A 15,574-nucleotide genomic window follows, 5' to 3' on the forward strand; every position below is an offset into this window, starting at 1 on the left:
TGCAAAATATTGAACTTCCTGGGGTTATGGTTTTCTCATCAATAAAAAATGAGAATTGAAATACAGTTTTACAAAAAAAATGTGTATGGGCCTAGGGTAAGGAAGTATAGTTCAGTTTTCCTGCTTATTGAGTATGTAGTCCTGGATAAGTTGTTATTATCTCTGTATGATTTTTTAATTAAAAACAATTTGATGAGGACTAAGGTCATTCAGAATGCATTTCTAAATCCTAACACTCTAATATGAAGTCAGGAGTCACAGGCATAAAATTGGCCAACGCCATAGAGTAGAGCAGAAATAAATATAAAAATAGTTAAGCAAAACATGGAAATATGTTTATTGTTTTAACATTCAGATACATTAAGATGTTCAAAGTCTGACAATTATTCAATTATTCCTTGTTTCAAAAATTTATGCCTTTGTTAACATATTCTTAGATTTATTCATTTAACATACATTTTGCAAATCCCTGTATGCGTGCACTGAGATTTGCACCAGAGTGGCAAAACTATAATATATGAGGCATCATACTCGTACATGCTTTGGAAGATATACTAGTATAGTAAGAGAGCTAGACATGAATGAGTATTATGATACAGATGTGGAAATTATGTTTTAATACACACAAAAAATGACATACTCAGTTATGGTGAATTTGACAAAGTGTTCAAAAATGAGGAATTTGAGTTGGATATTGAAGGGTGATTTCTATAGCTTGAATATGAGTGCTCCCCAAAAATTTGTATGTTGAAAACCTAATGCCTGATGTGGTGATTAGGAAGTGAGACCTTTGGGATGTGATTAAGTCATGAGGATAGAGCTCTCATGAATGGGGTTAGTGCCCTTATAAAAGAGGTCCTAGAGAGATCCCTGGCCCTCCACCACATTAGACCACAGCAAGAAGCTGGCAGTCTCCAACCTGGAAGAGGGCCTTCACCAGAACCCAGCCATGCTGGCACCCTTATCTTAGACTTTAAGACCCAGAACAGTTAAAAATGAATTTCTATTATTTATCCGTCATTTAGTCTGTGGTATTTTGTTCTAGCAGATTGAACAGACTTAAATAGTGATATTCCATATAATGTTGCTGCATAAAAAGCAACCTCAAAAGCGACTGCCTTAAATAACAGTTTAGCAATTATCAACAAAAAATCATGATAAAGAATTAAGATCTTAAACCTGCAGTTTGGGAAACACTCAGCAAGGAAGGCTCATCTCAGCTGCATATGGCCTGACTTGGGGTAGCTTGACTGGAAACTGGAGGAACCACTTAGAAGATGACTCACACACATTGTTTGCAAGCTGTTCTTACCTACCTTCAGCATAGTAGCTGGGATCCAAGAGTGAGCATCCAAAGACAGGCAGGTGGATGGTGTTGATTTTGTGATGTGACCTTAGAAGTTACATGATATACTTAAGCTGTAGGCACAAGCCTACCCACATGCAAGTGGAATCCAGTAGATCCAGCTCTCTGTAGGAGGAGAATATCACCTCATTGTAAAAATGGCCTGTGCCATGAGACAGTTGGATTGTCAGAATCCTGGAGAATAAGAGCTGCCGTAGAAGATTAACTGCTTTTTGTTTTGTTTTCCAGATAGAGAAGATAGGTGAGAATTTTTCAACAGATAGAGCAGAATGGACAACAGCATAGAATACAGGAATATATGGAAAACTGGATTTACCAGTAACTATTTTCAATGATTTCAACATTCTTCATATATAGTCCCAGTATAGTATTGCTTCTAATAACACCTCATGTAGCAAATGTAAGCATAAAGGAATATGAGCAAATGTATAAAATAAATTCTTATTTTGTGATAACCTCACCTTTTTTAGTATCAAATATATACTTAATGAAATTTATCTTAAATTACAATGTAATTTTGTTATATTTATTTTTATTTGTTCAAGATTTTTATTAAAATATAGCTAACATGCAATATTATATTAGTTTCAGATGTACAGAATAGTTATTCAATATTTATATACCTAAGGAAGTGAACACCATAAGTCCAGCACCCATCTGACACCATACCATGCTATCACAGTATTATTGACTATATTCCCTACGCTGTACATTACATCCCCATGACTTAATTGTTTTATACCTGGAAATTTGAACCTCTTACTTGCCTTCAACATTTTCCTCCTTTTTAAAATTTTCAATAACAGTTGGCATTCAATATTATTTTATATTATTTTAAGTGTACAGCATATTGCTTAGACATTTATATAATTAAAGAAGTGATACCCCTGACTAGTCTAGTATCCTCCTGGCACTATGCATAGTTATTATCATCTTATTGACAATATTCCCTATGCTTTACTTTACATCCCCATTACTATTTTCTAACTACCAATTTGTACTTCTTAATCCCTTCACCTTTTCCACCCTGTCCCCCAAACCTCTGTCACCCCAATAAATCTAGTCCTCATCTGACACCTACATAGTTATTACAATATTATTGATATCATCCTTATGCTATTCCCTACATCCCCATGACTACTTTCTAACAAGTAATGTGTACTTCTTAATCCTTTTCCCTTATTCACCCAACCCCAACCCACTCCCATCTAGCAACCATCAGAATGTACTCTGTATGTCTGAGCTTGTTTCTATTTTGTTTGCTTGTTTATTTTGTTCTTTAGATTCCACATATAAGCAAAATCACATTTCATCTGTCTTTCTCTGTCTGATATACTGCACTCGGCACAATATCCCAAGCCACCACAGAAGGCATTCCCTTCCATGGCCAAGCAATATTCCATTGTATATATGTACCACCTCCTCTTCATCTATTCATCCATCGACAGACACCCAGGCTGACTCCACATCTTGGCCATTGTAAACAGTACTGTAATGAACATATGAATGCACACACCCCCTCAAAGTAGTGTTTGGATTTCTTCAAATTCTCTGAAGTGGGATTACTTGGTCCTTCATTGTTTCGTGTTATAGTCTTTATTTTAAAGTCTATCTTGTCTGGTATAAGTACTGCTACCACAGCTTTTTTTTCATTTCCATGTTCATGAAATATCCTTTTCTCATCCCTTTATTTTCAGACTATTTCTGTCTTCTGATCTGAAATGCGTCCCTTGTTGTCAGGGGCTTGTTTTCTTATGCATTCATCGAACCTATATTTTGATTGGAACATTTAATGCATTTACATTTAAAGTAATTTTGATAGATATGTAGTTATAGCCATTTTATAATATTCATAATTTTATTTTATTATTATTATTATTATTATTGTTGTTGTTGTTGTTGTTGTTTTAAAGAAGTCCTCTAATATTCCTCATAATATTAGTTTGGTGATGATGAACTCCTTCAGCTTTTTCTTGTCTTGGAATCTCCCTATCTGGCCTTTAACTTTAAATGATAGCTTTGCTGGGTAGACTAATCTTGGTTGTAGATCCATGCTTTTCATCACATTGAATATTTTGTACCAATCACAACTGGCTTGCAAAGTTTCTGTTGCGAAATCAGGTGATAATCTTATAGGAGCTCCCTTGTGGGTAACTATCTGCTTTTCTCTTGTTGCTTTTAAGATTATCTTTCTGTCTAACCTTGTGCATTTAATCATGATGTATCTTGATGTAGGCCTACTTGTGTTCATCTTGTTTGGGACTCTCTGAGTTTCCTGAGCTTGTATGTCTATTTCCTTCACAAGTTTAGGAAAGTTTTCAGTCATTACTTCTTCAAATATTTTTTTTTAATTCCTGGTTCTCTTTCTCTTCTCCTTCTGGTACCCCTATCATGTGAATGTTGGTATGCTTTATATTGTCCCAGAGACCCCTTAAACTGTCATCATTTGGGGGGACTCTTTTTGCTTTTTGCTGTTATGATTGGGTGTTTTCTGCAACCTTATATTCTAAATCACTGATTTGATCCTCTGATCCATCTAATCTACTGGTGATTCCCTATAATGTATGAGGTCTGACAATCAAGTTCTTGAGCTTGTCGCAACAATGTTGCTAACCTATTTTAATATCAGAGGGATTATTCATTATGAATTTGTACCAACTGGACAAACAGTTGACCAAGTTTACTATTCGGAAGTGCTGAAAAAGATGCGTGAAAAGTTAGATGACCTGACCTTTTCGCCAACAATTCATGGCTCTTGCATCATGACAAAGCACAAGCTCACATGGCACTGTCTGTGAGGGAGTTTTTAGCCAGTAAAAAAATAACTGTATTAGAACACCCTCCCTACTCATCCGATCTGGCCCCCAATAACTTCTTTCTTTACCCAAAGATAAAGGAAATATTGAAAGGAAGACATTTTTATGACATTCAGGACATCAATGGTAATACAATAACAGCTCTGATGGCCATTCCAGAAAGAGTTCCAAAATTGCTTTTAAAAGTGGACTAGTCTCTGGAGTTGGTGCATAGCTTCCCAAGGGAAGTACTTCGAAGGTGACTGTCGTTATTTTCAGCAATGAGGTATACAGCATTTTTTCTAGGATGAGTTCGCAAACTTAATTGTCTGACCTCGTATTCTTCATTTCAGTTATTGTATTCTTTATTTCTGACTGGTTCTTTTTTACATTTCCTACCTCTTTGTTGAAGTTCTCCTTGTAATCATTGAGCATCCTTACAATTAGTGTATGGAACTCTGGTAGATTGCTTGTCTCCATTTTGTTTAGTTCTTTTTCTAGAGCTTTGTTCTGTTCTTTTATTTGGGAAATGTTTCTTTATCTCCCAGTTCTGTCTGCCTCTTTGTGTTGTTTCTATGTAGGGTTGCTATGCCTCCTAGTCTTAGTAGAGTGGCCTTACATATTAGGTATCCTGTAGGATCCAATGGTGCAGTCACCCTGGTCTCCAGAGCTGGGTGATCTTCCCTCCTATTGGAGTTAAGACTTGTTTGCACATCAGTGGGAGGCACTGACCCTCAGGCTGATTGGTTGTGAGGACAGGCTGTGACTATAGTGGAGGAGCTGTTGTGCTAGGGCTGACCCTACAGTGCAGGATTTCCTTTAGCAGGGCTCTGATCCTTTCCCAGTCTGCCCTTTGGGTGTCATCCTTGAAGGTGGTCAGGTAATGCTCTGACCCAGTCCAAAGCTGGCCACTGGGCTTGCCAGCCCCAGGGCATCCTGGAAGGGAACGTACTGCACTCCACGTTCAGCCACAGTCTGTGCCCTATCCAGGGCCACCTGACATGAGCCATAAAACAATTCAGAGATAGCCACCACCTGCACTTTATTTGGAGGTGCTTTGAGAGGCCAAACTGAACCAAGCCTGTCTGTAACTAGTGCCGGACTTAGGGCTGCTCAGCCAGTAGTATGGGACACACCAAAGCCAGATGCTGCTTAATTGGGTTTTGTACACCTTTAAGAGATTTTAGGAAAGTCTGCCACATGAGCCAAGGCAAGTTGTTTATATGGAAAAGCCACTGGAAGTGGTTTGGGTGTGCCCAAACATTGGTTGTGGTGTGGTCTCAGGGAATTACTAGGACAGGGCAGATGAAAGGTGATAGCCAGTTTGATGGAGACACAAATACAGTGTCTGTGTGCTTCTACATCCAGAGAGTAGGAGGTCTCAACAAAGAAACAATGGCTTCTGCCATCTCCTCCATAGGGGAGAAAGCTGCCCCTCCAGCCCTCACCCATGTCAGACAATTCATTTATCCCTGTATGTCCTTGGTACCCTTCAAGATTCTGCCACAGCTCTGGAGCTCAGAGCGAGTGATTCCATCAACAAGTAAGTCTGTGCACGGGTCCTTTAGGAAAAGCACCTGGGAGTGCAGCTGCCCTTTGTCACATTCAGCCACAATCTCTGCTGGTTTTCACAGTCAGAAGTTATGGGGACTTCTCTTCCCAGCAGTGAAACCATGGACTGGGGTGTGGCTGGGACCCTTCACTCCTCATGGGAGCACCTCCATGGCCAAGATATCCCTTGTGATTTTTAATGGTCACAGGTGGGTGTGAGACCTGCCTGTTCTGTGTTTCTGCCCCTCCTGCCTAGTCTTGAGGTGGCTTCTTCTGTTTGTCCACAGTTGTAGGGCTTCAGTTCAGCTAGACTTCACGTGATTCTCTTTAATGTTTTTTTCTGTGGTTTAGTGGTAATAGATGTAGTCCTATGAGGAGGTGAGCACAGCATTTACCTACTCCCCCTTCTTGACTGGAAATCCCCTAAAATGTAACTTTTGTTAAGAAGAATGCATCATTTTGATGAAAACCCCAAAGGTAAAATTAGAAAAAAAAGATGAACAAATTCTACTTAGTAAAGAACTGTAGTAATTTGATTCCAGCAGAGATTTATTATAGAACAGGACACAAAATGGTTAACAAAGTGGAATATTTGAAAGTTTGAGGAAGTATGAATGGTTTCAGAAGGGAAGCAGGAGTGATATTGGCCTTTTTCAGATCATATAGAAAGTGCATATGTCTCTAGAATATGGTACTATTTGTAGCTACACACATTCCTTAGATAATTTTTTGCCTTAATTTTTCTTTGGCATTTATTTTTATCTCCCTTATTAATATATTTGTTTCTTTCTTTTTAATTTTAAAATGATTTGAATTGTTGTAAATGGTTGAATTATATTAGCTTGATTTTTATTCTTATTTGGCAGCCTTTCTATTGCAGACCTGTCAAAAGAAGTGTGATTTATTTTCACGTATGGTGCAAATTTTAATAGCAATAACACTAACACACACACTCCTGTAGATAACACTAACACCTTTCTTCTATGGCAGAGCTCTGGTTTGGGTCCTCTAAGAAACATACACCAAGATAGTATTGTACTGAAAGAGATTTATTGCAGGAAACTCCTGTGAAGAATAAAGAACAGAGAGAAGGAGTAGGTAAGGATAGCCTTCAGACTCTAATGCAGGTCTCACATGTGTAACAGGACAGTATAAAAGAATGACAATTGTGTAGAAAGAGTAAGACTTCAGCACGATTATGAAAATTTTGGCTAGGCTAATGCAGAGACAAGATCCAAAGTTATCTGTTATTCATGTCTCATCGCCCGTCAGGATGAGTTGATGCTAACACTGCAGCTGTGCTAAATTATTGGCTGGGAATGGCCCAGGGAATATGCAGGCTTACAGTGAGTGACACTGTGGATCTAGAGGGGCAACAGCTGGAGTCGCCAGTCATCTATGCTTCACAGCAGGAGAGCTGAGCAGTGCATGTTCATAGCCACCCCAAGAAAACATAATAAATAGGTAAATGGTGAAATTGACACTAGAAAGTCCATTCAAAATAAAATTATGATTATTGGTTTCCTACCACAAATTTAGAGTCAGCTGTTCTTTTGAACCATGCTCTTGTAGAGGCAGGAAAATATCTGCAAATAAAGAATCCAATTATGACAAAGAAAGAATAAAAAGAGAATATTCTAACATAACTGTTCAAAATAATTGAGTTGCAGAAATATTAGCAAACTCCAATTCAATTTCTGGCAGCTATATATATAAGGACAATGGTCAGTGTTAGGAGTGAGATGGAGATTTAATGTCATGAGTTGGAGTGGAGTTGGTTAGAGTCATCAGGTACTGTGCTGCAGCAGTAGTTAGGAAATCTGTACCCTGCAAAATAAGTAGTGAGGTGTAGAGCTGAGCACTGAGAGAAACTGTTAGCAGAGACTACCCAGTTTTCCTGAGAAGGAAAAAAAAAAACTAAAACAAAAACAAAAAACCCACAAATATTTCCCTGGGTTTCCATGGACTCTGCACGACAGAGAAGGCTTGAATTTCAGAGTAACAACCACCTTCCCAGGGAAGTAGCTTAGGGAGGCTGCATCCTGATTTTAATTGCTGGAACATTGGAGTTTTACTAACTTTGAGGAATAATGAGGCTTAGATTCAGGGCAATTTTTTTAAGTGTCTTTTTATACAATAGACTTTGAAATTTTGCCAAGGTACACATACATGTGGTTCTGCATTCTTAATGACATCTCTTCTACTTTGATCTTCCTGCCTCTCTCTCATAAAGACCCTGATGATTATATTGGGCTACCAGAATAATCTCACCCTCTCAATCCTTAACTTAATTACACATGCAAAGTCCGTTATGCCATATAAGATAACATATTTACAGGTTATGGAGATTAGGTCATAGACATTTGGGAAGAGAGCCATTATTTTGTCATCCCAATTTCTAGGTAATGTAAGAGCATACCTGTACAAACTTCAAAAATATTTATTTAAATACGAAAAATATCTAGCAGTCAACAAAGAAAAATGTACAATTGCTTGAATCCAATAAGAAATCATTAGACATAACAAAGCAGAAAAATATGACCCATTATAGATCCATGTAGAAAAAAATAATCAAATGAAATAGATCCAGGATTGACTGATATGTTAGAATTATTAGAAAAAGACTCTAAAGCAGTTATTACAACTCTATTCAAAATGTTCAAGAGATTAGATGAAACTTTGAATGTGTTCAGTGAAGAGAATTTATAAAAAGACCCAATTGAAATTCTAGAGATAAAATCTCTAATGTCTGAGAAGAAAAATACACTGAATGAGATTAATTGCACATTAAATCCTTTAGAAAAAGATTAGTGATGTTGAAGACATTATAAATTATCAAACATAAAACAAAGGAAAAAGGCTGAAATGAAATGAGCATCACCGACTCACTGAAACAAGATAAAAGCATTGTTTAGGAAAAGGAAGGCTGAGTGGGTAAGGAATGATGAATTTTTGATAGTTGGATGGTTACCAAGTCACCATCGCCAGGCATGAGACAGCAACTGCACTGATATCAGTCACTACACATAAAAGCAACCAATGGGGGAGGGGGGATTTTAATGTGATCAAAGTCTATAAGGTAAGGGGGAAAAAGTAAGCAATGGAATTTAAGAATGACAGACCAAACTCTCAGGAGTTGGCTCATTGGATACATAAGGAAATGTGAAATATCAAGACACAAGCTAAACAGGCAATCACTTAGTTATTGTTATTCTCTAATAGCTAAAATGAAATTAAAGGACAGTCCCAGGGAACATCCTGGCACTGTGGTGAGCTCATATTTCCTCGAATCCACTCTAGGGCTCTCCGCCTCAGACCAGCTACTAAAGAGGGAAATGAAACTGGAACAACACAGTACCTCTAGTCACCAAGAATGTATTCCAGGTGGTGGGGCTTAGAAACACCAAGAAACCCTGAACCTGAAAACCTGAAACCAGGGGCTATAGTGTAAAGGAGTTGTCTTATTTTGTGAATCAGTGTAATCAGCTTGCTAAAAAAACTTTACTAACGTGGATTTTGAGAGTGACTAACTTAAAAGCAGTCTCCTTGGTTTTGAATGCTGCAGAATGGAGGTGCATGTTTAGGATGAGGCAGAACCCACAGATTTCTATTGAACTCCCATAGATGTCTATACAGGATCCACACACACAGCAGGTATTCCTCAGGGGACAGTGGCCTGGTAGCCTGGATAAATGTCTATGTAAACTTTTTTTTTTTTTTTTTAAATTACCCTGAGAAAGGAAATTAACCTTTCCGTTCTTTAAAAACCAACTGGAGATTCCTAGGTGAAGTGGCTGACATGCTGTATAAGCAAGCCATGCAGGACAGGCTTTGTGATAATCAAAATGTTCACGCACTTATGGCAAATGGTGTGATTAAGGAGATACATTTTGTATGGGGACCCGATGTGTAGTAGTTTGCAAGGGATGCCATAACAAAGTATCACAGACTGCATGGCATAAACAGAAATGTATTGTCTCACAGTTCTGGAGGCTAGAAGTGCAAAATCAAGCTACTTGACAAGGTTGGTTTCTTCTAAGTGCTATGAGGAAATGATCTGTTGTAGGCTTCTCTACCTGGCTTGTAGATGGCTGTCTTCTATCTGTGTGTATTCACATTGTTTTCCCTCTATATTTATCTCTAAATCCAAATTTTCTCTTTTTATAAGGGCATCAGTCATATTAGGTTATTAGGATGGATTAATACCCACCCTAATGACCTAATTTTAACTTGATTACCTCTGTCAAGACCCTATGTTCAAATAAGATCACATTCTGAGGTTAGGACAGAAACATACCAGTTTTGGAGGGACACAATTCAACCTATAACACCATGGGTATTAGGATTGCAATATCAAGCCACTGTCTGAGAAGCCATATCATTTGTGTTGTCTCTGCTTCCACTTCTGGTTATTTTATAGGCTAAGAAAAGTAGAGTGATTTATGAGAGAATGAGGTTTTGTTCCATCATGGTGGAAATTGTTATATGATTGTTAAGAAATGCAAAACTTAATGTGGTCATTGATGGGTTTGAAACAAACATCTAATGCAACACTGTTAGTGGTTTGCTGAATGAATGTGATCCCCTGCTGTTCTCTCAATATGAAGTGGCCCTAAAAAAATCCACTGTATTTACCCTACATTGGAATAATTTAAAAAGCTGGAAGGCCAAGAGGATGATGAGAGAACTGACTTCCAATTGTTGGGGACAATAGATCAGTAAATTCATCGGGGTGGAGATAGAGGGAAGGGAAAGTGTTGACTAGACCACAGATCATTTGGATGAGTGTGGATAATATGGCCCGTGGATGGAGAATAAATAATTCTAGGATTCCTTGACATGGATTCCAAAAACTGTCGGTGTGACTTAATAGGAGCTATAGTTAGATAAGGTGGGTATGGGATGTAACGTTGATGGAATTAGAAAGCAAGTCTGGATGGAAGGGGGAGAGTTTGAATAGACTTTATATGAAGCGGTTACTTCTTCTTTAACTGAAAGTAATGTTGGCATTGATATCATATCTGCTTAGATAGCAGAGGCCCTAACAAGTGTTGTAAAACATAAGGCATGTAAGTTTGCCCTTTGGTAAGTACTGTGTTGATTGGACATGCTAGAAGAGAACTATAAGTAGTTTGCAAGGGATGCCATAAACCCACGAGTAGTTTGCAAGGGATACCTAAACCCACACAGGTCATTACATTGAAACAGTAGAAAATACCTGCTGGACAAAAGGAGATTCTCATTTTAATTAATGCCATATTCGAAGTTGGAGTGATAGTACCAACAAATTCTCTGTACAGTAGCCCCAAGTGGAACATAAAACAGGTGGGTGTCTCATAGATATCTAATAGTAGACTACTGAGTTGTGTCTACTAAAGCATACTAAAAGATTTCAGCTCCTGGTTAAAAACCTGTATTTGATTTTTTTGCCAGGCATCATGGAAAGCAATTACAAAGGTTTTACAAAGGGCAGCCCTCATAGGGAAAAATCTGCCTTTCCCACACCAGACTTGGGACACAGCCAGTGCATCCCAGTCTCTGAGGAAGGTTCCAATCAGGACTCATGCCCCTTGGCCGGTCATGCTCTTCCCATATTTACATTCCCAGCCCTGACAGCAAATTCATTTCTGAGGCTTTTATCTCAGGTCTTGGGCAGAGAACTTCTTTAGGTACCTCTGCAGAGACCTCCTTATGGTGGATAGATAGGAAAACCTCGAGGACACTTTTCCCCACTCTGACTCAACACCCAGTGCTTTTCCACTCCTCCTCTCCTTCCACTTCTTCCATCTCCGGGTCCGTAAACATGGCAGAGCCTTTTTGTTCAGGGCTCCCTCTATGGTGATGACCTCCACATCTGTGCTGATCCAATCTGACCCTCAAATGGCACACTGTTCCATAGGAGAAAATGAAACCAGGGAGAGTTTGTGCCCTCTTTTGGGCTTTAGACTCTTGCTTATACAATCACAGCAAATGATTAAAAGTTTTAACTCTTTTACTTTCGGCTTTTGGCTTTAATTGGCTACTGTGACAGACACCTGACAGCTCAATTCTCTCTCCCAGCCCAGCTAAGCTCTTGAGTATGTACTACCCATTATACCATCAGTCCTTGATGTGGCTTCAGTGCAAAAAATCTAACAAGTTTAAAGAGACTGGTAATTGGGTGTATTGTAAATGCTTTTTTCTCCATAACCAATTTAGGAAAAGTCACTTGATTTCCTTTCATATGAAAAGATACAATTCACATTTACTGTATTGCCACAGGGTTATCTGATTTGATTAGATTATTGTCAAAATTTGGTTTGGAGGGATTTGGACTTGATGCAAGTCATGAATGTAATCATACACCACAAAGATGATATTATGATAGTATCAGAAACTGAAAAGCAAGCTAGGACTGACTTTAACAAAGTGAAGAGACACATGACTAACAGAAGCTGGTTAATAAATCTGGCAAAAAGATAAAGGGCTTGCCCAAATGGAATTTTTAAAACGACTTAGACAAAAACCAATCATGATTTTCAGAGACAACTAAAAGTAAATTGCTACCATTAGCAACCCCTGCGACTAAGCAAGAGTACAGAGCCTGATCAGGATGTTTTACTTTTATTTTTTGTATTTTGGAGGATTTATATTCCACATCTGAAAATATTGCTAGCTTCTATAAGACTTCATTACCACCCCCCACAAACAAACAAACAAACAAATAAATAAACAAACAAGACATATTTGAGTGGAACCTGAACAACAGCAACCTATCTCTGAGTTAGAAAAAGTAGTGACTCAACCAGTGCCTTTCAGTCTGTATCATCCTCATTCAAATATAATTTTAGAAGTATCTGCAACTAGCACTTATGCAGACTGGAACTTATGTAAAAAACCCAAAGTGACCTCTGGAATATTGGACCAGAGAATTTCCAGATGTGGTATATAGTACACACTGTTTGAGAAACAATTATTGGTTTGTTAATGGGTATTATTTGGACCTGTACTTATGCTGAAGATCTTAAAAAATCTTGAAATCTGAAATATCACTAATGCCTTGAATAGTGATAAAGAAATACTCTAATAAGGAAGGCAGTGTCCAGAAGAGTTCCATCATAAAATGGAAATGGTCCATGGTCAAACATGCTACTGGAAGAATGAAAGGATGTACTCATTACATTCAAGAGCAGGTAGTCTATTTTCACGTAGGACTGACTTTGGAACCATCTGAAGAGCTCATGGACCCTATTGGGGAATGAGTGGTACCCAATGGATTGCTCTCCATTTACCAACAAAATTATTTTGGTTTACGGATGAAAATTCCAAGGTGGAGAGACAGCATGCTGTCTGAAAGCCATGGGACTATAACCAACTGATGGAAGAAAGTAAGAAAAATATCTCAGTGGGCTGATTTAAATGTTGTTTTACTTGCAATAAAGAAAGAATTGAGCAACAATAAGAGACCCAAAGTTTGGGTGTATTGCAATTTACAGATATTTCAACAAATCTTTTTCAACAAATGATGCTGGAAAAATGTGATACCCATATTTTATAAATAACATTTACCCTTAATTTACAACAATCACAGAATTAACCCAAATGATTTGTAAGTGTAAATATAAAAGTCAAAACTGTAGAACTCACAGAAGATAGCGTAGTATACAATCTCTTGGTATCACCACAGGCAAAACTTTGTTTATAGGAAGGAACAATTATAAAACATGAAAGTAAAAACTGATAAATTGTATTGATTAAATTTAAGAACATTTTTCCTCAAAACACATGTTGAGAATATATGCCACAAAATATTTGCGAAACATATATCTGATAAGAAATTGTATACAGTTCTTAAAACTCAATAATAATGCAAATAAATGTTAATAATAGGCAACATTTTGAACAGGTGCTTTATAAGAGAATATAAATGGCCAGTACAAAAAGTGCTCAACACCACTAACTATCAAGGAAATGAAAGTTAAAGTGATAAATGCCAGAAAATAGCCAATAAAATTACTAAAATTAAAAGTTTTGTAATATTAGGCACTGGCCAGGATATAGAAAAAGTGAACTCTCATATGCTACTACTGGTGAGTATGTAAAATGATAAAACTATTTTGGGAAACGATTTGGCACATTCTTATAAAATTAAAAGGTCACCTAAAATAAAACCCAATTTTCTACTCCTTGGTAGTTAGCCAAAATAAATGAAGTGATATATTTACACAAAATATGTGTACATTAATATTTAACATATATTTTTATGATAGCAAAATCTGAAGACAATTTAATTGTCCAATAAAGAGAAGAATTTTAAAATATGTAGTATATCCACACAATAAAACATTATTTTTTCAAATACATATTTTTAAAAAACCAAAGCAATGACACAAAACAACTATTGACCCATGTTACAACATGGATTCATCTCAAAATTATTATGTGGAGTAACAGATGTCAGAAATAAAAGTTTATATAACATACAATTCCATTTTTATATGGTTAAAAAAAATGCAAACTACCATGTAATAATAAAAAGCAGATCAGTAGTTGCCTGCTGCCAACAAGGAGAGAGTGAACTATAAAGAGACATAAGGGAACTGTAGGAAGTGATGGAAACATCACTGGATTTTTGGCCTCTTAGATAATAAAAGTCCTATGATCATTTTGAGAGCAAAGAACAGTCTCATTTTAATAATTGAAATGTCCGATGAAGTATCTTAGTAACATAATTTCATGCACTGATCTAATGTAAGCTTCCTTTGTCCTCCTACTGTGGCAGGCTTCAGGCTGGAAAACCAGCAGTGGTAGATAAGAATGTGGGCAGCTTCTTTATTTTCCTGGCAGATACATGCTTCTCCTTATTGTAACACCAGAGGCTCTTTCTGGTTTCTCTGGGGTAACAGGAGAAGATAAAAGGTAGGAAAGAAATTAACTGCTATGCTGCCTAGCAATTTGTATGTAGTCTAGCATGGTTGCTTTCTGGGTGAGGCAAATTCTCAAAGATAATTCTTTCCCCTTTAAACTGATTCCATGGGCTCTTCTGAGCCAACCCCTCTGGGTCCTCTAGAGGTAGCTTTTTTGATGTGGGTAATGCTGCCCTTGAGCTGGCTTCTTTAAACATCCCTCTCAGCTTTTGCATGTGATAGTTGATCACCAGTCACCTCCTGGTGGGAAGCCCTTCTGGACCTGTGGATTTTCTCAAAAGAAAATGAATTCAAGAAACCTGCATTTTCACCCCATTTTTAGAGGAAATACAGCACTCAAAGTGCAAAGCCTGGCAGCTATGCCATAGCCTTCACTTTTCATCATTTTAGGTCTTTTCTTAACACTAGATGCTAAGCCCCCTTAAAAACAGGACAAGTAGATATTAAAGCTTTTCCAGAGGTAGCTTAGATTAATATTTTCTCACTTGGTTTGATTTGAAGGAAACTATATTCCCATCATGGAAATGAGAAGTATTAAAGAAAACATAGAATCTTATAAGCCATCTCCAAAACAATCCTCTTCCTTTACCTCTTTAAAGTACACTATTTTAATGCTTAAATATGGATTACAGCCGCTGTTGACAGACTCTGTTTAGTAATTCATACTTTTGAATACTCTCATGGTGGTATTTGAATGTATTGTTTTATGCAGGCTATTGGGGAATCAGCTATAATTAATATAGTAGCCCCCCCCCCCTTATCTACAGGGAATATATTCTAAGACCCCCAGTAGATGCCTGAACCTGTGGCTAGTACTGAACTTTATACACATTGTGTTTACCTAGACACACACACATACCTTTTTACTTAAAGGAAGCACTTCACAGCTCCCTTTTTGGCTCATCCGAATTGACAACATCACTACTCTTGAGCTTTGGGGCCATTATTAAGTAAAA

The sequence above is a fragment of the Rhinolophus sinicus genome, chromosome 1 (assembly GCF_057876585.1).
Source record: "Rhinolophus sinicus isolate RSI-liver-muscle chromosome 1, RSI-T2T, whole genome shotgun sequence".
Classification (NCBI taxonomy): Eukaryota; Metazoa; Chordata; class Mammalia; order Chiroptera; family Rhinolophidae; genus Rhinolophus; species Rhinolophus sinicus.